This window comes from Empidonax traillii, unplaced genomic scaffold (assembly GCF_003031625.1).
Source record: "Empidonax traillii isolate 1590-97213 ecotype Southwest subspecies unplaced genomic scaffold, ASM303162v1 scaffold355:size2308892, whole genome shotgun sequence".
In the NCBI taxonomy this organism is placed as follows: domain Eukaryota; kingdom Metazoa; phylum Chordata; class Aves; order Passeriformes; family Tyrannidae; genus Empidonax; species Empidonax traillii.
Window position 1 is genome coordinate 419377 of NW_020955548.1, and position 6460 is coordinate 425836.

Consider the following 6460-nt stretch of genomic DNA (forward strand, 5'->3'; position numbering starts at 1 on the left):
TTAAAGCATACACACAGGCACACAGATCATGTGAACACCCTTTTGGTTCCTTCTCCTGTAACTTGCAGCCTCTGCTTTCCACCCACTTATTTCATTACCAGCTCATCACACCTTATTTCACTCTTTAAATTCCAAGGTTTGTGCAGTCTTATGCCTTTTTCAGACCTGAAGCAGTTAACAGATGTGACAATTAAAATAGTTTGACTTAAAATAATTGTGCCCGTCCATATTAACTGCAAAGTGTGGTTAAAGTGTTGTTGCTACGGAGGTACAGCTATAACCAAGCTGTCAGTGGGTACTGGGCTCTTAAAATACCGATATCTAACATTTAAGGAGATAAAATGTGTTGGGGGGCAGTTGTTTTGTTTCTTTTGGCGCTAATGGAAGGAAAAGCAGAAGATCTGAAATAAGCATATGATAAATGATGGGTACTATGAAAAGTGACTTCCCTTAATTTTCAGCAACTGCATCTCCCATTCTGTGACAAAGTTGCAAGCCACTGACAAGAAAGGAAAAGAATCCAGTATTTGTCCCTTTTAATTATTATCAGTCAACTTTAGGAAATGAGAGTGTCAGAATAAAAACAGAGACTAGCATTTTGATCATCTTGCAGCAAAATCAAAAAAGTACTGATGGTCTCAACTATACCAAAAGTGAAACTGACTGTGACACAAATGGTTATAAGGTTTAGTGAAATGCCACATCAGCAATAACTGTACTCTTAACCAAAATATTTTGATCATCTAGTTTTTTTCTTTTATTTTCATTCTCACTTACTGAGTTTGGTTTGCAACACAAGTCAAAAGGCCTAATCAGAAACAAGTTTCCAGGAGAGCAGTGCCCAACCAAACACATAACACTCTCCTAAGAGTGGGATAAGAAATAAAGGGCTACAAATAGATGTGGCAGATAATAGGAAATACAGTAAAGAAGAAACAGCTGTTATTCTATGACCAAACAAGTAATTACTTTGCCTAGTTCAGTGAATGAAAGCTTCTATTTTCCTTTTTAATTAAATACCTTTAAGAGCTATTTTTGAATTCTCTTTCACCACTTGATGCCCTTGTTTTGATGTTTCTCTCCTGCACTCTCCTTCACTCCCTGCTTGAGCAACACAACGAAAGTGTGACTCAAAGAAATGTGTGAAGTAGCAAATGCAATAGGATGCTTATAACAGCTGGATTTTGAATAGATGAAAGGAGGGAGGAATGCAGAAGCCACAACAAAAAAAAACAGTAGGTTGGAGTGCAATAAGCTGCAACCTATTGTAACTGAACAATTTCAGCTCTTTCGACCCCCCTGGGGTTTTGTCCTTGTTTTGAAAACTATTGTTATCATTCTTTATATTATTCTTCAAATCCCTTGTGCCTTCATATACGCCAGCCTTGACCAGTCCGCTTTGCACACAATCTTCTCCTCACCCTTTTCAAACATCCGTGCCCGTACACAAAGCTTCCCCGTGGGTCTGACCCTATCCCTAAGAGATACAACGTGACTTTCAGAACAGGCAGGTTCAGCAGAGGCTGGGAAAAATCTGTGTTTCAAAACCGAAGAACCGAGAAACATGAAATTCAAATGAGGTCAGTTGCAATTTTGACATCTTTAGAATTATGTTACTCTCTTACCCACATCTCTTATGACAATTCTCAGCCTCTACACAGTGTGCCCCACTGCCTCTCAGAAGGCAGCACAAAACAGCCATTGGATACTGTCCAGAACAAGCTGCACATTCTCACATTTATATAAAAATGCTTTAGTGTTATAACTAAAAGAAAGTAAAGCAACACAATAGAGATAGTCCCACCTACTGAAGACATTATGAATCAGACTTATATGGAACTGAAATTAATTTATATTTAGGGAGTTACTTTTGAAAAAGTTTTTGCACAATCAGAAGTATTATTGAAACATATTTTTCAGATTTTGGGGAGATAAAGGATTAGATTCAGCCTATATAATAATTTATCTCTAGGAGCTGGACTTCATTAAAACAGCGAGTGCAGATAAAGATCTGGCAGTACTGGCTAGGGGAAAGTTCTACAGTTTTTAAAAAGTACTTTTTATAAATAAAAATGCATGTGCTAAAGTTTTTACAGAAGAAAAACTCTGAGGTAATAGGAAGCTTTTCCTAATTAAAAACTGCATAATTGCTTCCCCAAAAATTAGTGTGCATATGAATAATTATACGTGATATAAAGTAGCATTATTGGTTGCTAGAATCCATATTATGAGTGTTCTTCATGGGATTTTAAATTTTAAATAAACAAGATAAGAACTATATTAAATATATTAAAAGTATATCAAATATATTAAAAAGTTTTTTTCCTACCTTACAACATATTGACTTCACAGTTTGTTGGAACCATCAAGTTCACCAGTTCCCCGAATCTGTAACTTCTGGCCCTACCACTTCTCACGAGTCTTTCAAGCATGGGAAGCTGCTTGCTCCTTCACAGCCTCTTTCCTGGCAGGTAGCCCCTTCCCAGTATCTCTCAGTGGTAACTATAGCCCAGTTAACTATTCTTTCTCCCAGCAGCATCACCTTTCAAACACACTTTAAGTGTTTATTTCCCGTTGTGTCAAAACAACAAAACCCTTTGAAGGCTCAGCAATGACAAAGAATATCCAGCTTTCTGTGATAACCAGTGCAGGGCCTGAATGTGGGTGATTAGACAGGCTGGAGTGGCCTCACTCGGTACAAGGGCAGGCAGCTTCTCCCGGGCATTTCAGCAGTAGCTTGAGAAGAAGGTAATAGCTGCCATTCTGGTAAGCACAAAAGGAGACTGACTAAGCTGTACTGTCTGTAATTGGAATTATAATAACAATGGAGTGCTCTGGCTGCATTTTTGTCCATCCTTCTCTCTAGGTATTTGTAACTGGAATTTTTTTTTTATCACTGAAGAGATTTTTACAAGTGTCTATACTAGCAAATTAGTACTTATTATCAAATGCTTCTGGAAACTGATGTCCTGACACTCCATGACCGCCAAGGAACTCCAAGAAGTTTTGGCATCACTCATATTTCTTCAAGAGTCAGGTAACACAAAATCCCAATTACCTCACCATCATCTAATGTCTGTTTAGAATTCTCTTCTTCTATCTTGCAAATGACAATCATGATTGAATCAGCAGCACACATTAGCTGCTCCCATGGAAGGTTAGATCTACAAACTTCTATCTTAAATGTCTAGAAGACTGACATCATCAGCAAACTTCAGGTGGTCAAACCCTTCCATGTGTTTTCCAAGGATCATTTATGCCTCTACTTATCTGTCATGCCACGACTTTTCATGTTTTCTCCAATTTGATTTTATACATCTGTTGAAGCAGTGCAGTTCGGTGCTAGGGAATGCTGATTCCTTCCACATGCTAATGATGGCATCACAGCTATGTAGTTTACCACTGGCTGTGAATTTTGACCTGGCATCGGCATAATTCTTCTCAAATCCTATTGTCCTGGTTTTGGCTAGGATGCTACTGCATAGTAGCTGATACAGTGCTGTGTTCTGAATTTAGGATGAAAATAATGTTGACAACACCCTGATGTTTTAGTTGTTCTGGAGTTACACTACACCAAAGATTTTTCAGCTTCTCATACTGCCCTACCAGCAAGGAGGCTGGGGGTGCCCAAGAAGCTGGGGGCCACAGCTGGAACAGCTGACCCCAACTGACCACATGGATATATCCCATACCATATGGTGTCATGTTCAGCATATAAACTGGGGGACTTGGCCAGGGGATGGCAGGCCACTGATTCAGAACCGGCTTGGCACTGCACAGCAGGTGGTGAGCAATTGCACTGTCCATCACTTTTGCATGTTGTTATTATTATTGTTATTTTTCCTCCTTTTCTGTCCTATGAAACTGTATTTATCTTAGCTCATGAGCTTTACCTCTTTTCCAGTTCTCTTCCCCACCCCACTGCAGGGCAGTGAGCAAGGGGCTGTGTCATGTTTAGCTTCCTGCTGGCTTAAATCATCAGCAGAATTCTTCACCACCATTACAGAACACTACATAGACATCTTTTGGGATATTCAGGCAAATTGCTCTCTGAAGTGAAAAAGGCCCATAAGGACCCTCCTGTCAATACTTCTACACCATTCAGATAATTCTTGGAAACAGAAATTGTTGCATCTTTATTCTCCAAGCAAGTATTATTTCATTAGCACTTAGTAACATCTGAAGAGAGCCGCTGAAAAGAATTTTATTCAAAGGCGATGAAAAGATCCCAGGAACCTGACAGGCCTGCTCCTTTAAGCTTGTTTCATAATCGTCTTTTCTTTGTCCCTCTTCACAATTACCTCGACTTTCTGTCGAGTTCTGTTAGAGCTGCAACAGAACTCCTTGATTGAGATCCCCCATCTTTACAATTTTATTTTTTTTTAACTTGGCCAGGCAGAAAGTTGTTTTGCAGCTAGATTTCCTAGTTGCCATCTTGCTTAACAGTATTGAGCAAATAAACTCAAGCCTTCCTAATCTCTCCTGGCCTTTCTTCAGCACCTCGTGCTTCAGGCTGAGTGCCATAGGCTTATGGCAAACTTTGTTTGCTCATCTCAGAAAATGTTTCACTATGTTGTCACTTGCTAGGCCTTGCAGTTCATACATCTTTCAGAGTCATTTACTGTTACAGGGAACAAGTTTGTTATTGAAGAGACATCTGTCCCGGGCAAGCCTCAGCACTGGGATACCGCATTATTCATCCAGACAGAGTTATATTCCTGTGATGACATTTGAAGCCCTGCAGGTCTATTTTCTACTTAGTTTGCAGCGGATGGAGGCATGGGAATCTTACCAGAATGCTGTAGTGCTTTTCCTTGTTTCCCATGCTGTAATACAAGGTGCAGGTTGCATTCAGCACACAGCTGGTGTCGTTCTTCAGTTACTCACTGACCATGTCGCTTCTATCCGAGAGGATGAAGCCCTTTTTTTCCATGCTGTGTATCATGGCTTGAGACAACAGTCCCCTGCTCTGATGCTCTCACCTTATGCAGGACTTTTAAGAATGATACAGCATCAAATACTGGTACTAAACATATTTATTTATCAGTCAGTTGATCAGGAGAAGCTACAAATACTGTTAAAAATACATTTGTGATTAACCAAAAATTATCTGTCTAATGTATTTTCCAATATCATTGGTTGAGATAATGACTTGCTGAATATTTGGGGATGAAATATTTTAAAATTCAATTTAAAAAAATATATAATTCTTGAACAGATGCACAATTTTATTACCTAAATTATTATAATGAGTGTTAGTGAAAGAAAGATTTAAATTAGCTATTTGGCTAGCATGATTTAAAATGTAAGGATTTGGAATATACCCTAGCAGCCCAAAACTGTCTGAATTTGTTAACAGAAATGAACCCAACAGGAAATATAAATCCCTTTAAAATATGATTAGTGCCTGTATATGGGAGGAAATGTTTGCTATCACTTGGTGTGTTTTAGTCTCTTCCCATTTGTTCCTTCCTTAGTGTTAAATAACTAATAAAAAGGTATATCTAAAGAAAATATATTTTATTGTGAGACATGGATTTGAAATAAATCCCAACCAAAAAACTAAGACATTTGAAAAACCCAGGCTAGAATTAAAAGGAACAGAAAATTTTGCTTCTGGGAGAAACATACATTTAATTGTAAATCAGGACATCTATGCAGAATATCAGGACATCTACACAGAATATCATTTCCAGAGAAGCTTCATTCATTATTTTTTCCAAACTACCTTTTTATATCACAAACTTAAGGTCCAGTATAACCTTTTCAATTTTAAATATAAAAGCATGCTGTGGGAAAAACATGTCCCGATCATAGGTGTGGACACAGGTACAGTTGTTTTTCTACTCAAGTTTATGTCCATAAAGATAAGGGCACAAACTAATCATAGTACCAGGATAGCTGAGGTTCTGTGTTATATTCCAGATAACCAGATTTGTTTATGGGAGGAAACAAAGGTGGTACTTTGAGTCAAATATGTCCTTAATACATTTATTTTTAAGTCAGTGTCACCTGACACTGCCACCAAATAGCTAGTAGAACCTGGAAAACTTTTGTTTGATTATAGCTAGTTTCCTTGAAGTGTGAGGTCCACAGACCAGGAGGTTTGTACTGGCAGGAGGCTGTCCTGACTATGAGCAAGATATTATGTGGGGAAAAAAAAATTAGATTTCAATTTCTTTTGTAGTTTTCCATAACTCAATGTAAAGGAGAACACAATTTGCATGAAACAGTATGAATATTCAAGTAGCATGAGTTATCTGATCAATATACAAATTTTTCATGTAGTTTCCTGAATTGAAGGCAATATTTTGGGGAACAGAGCAAGCTAAATGCAGCTTCAGGTTGTAAGTTCTGGTCTAAAGACATACTAGACCTGGTGCTGGGTATACTTTAAGAACAGTGTGTTTAAGTGAATTTGTTTCATTCTTTGAAAATAGAAATTTTATGTCGATATTCT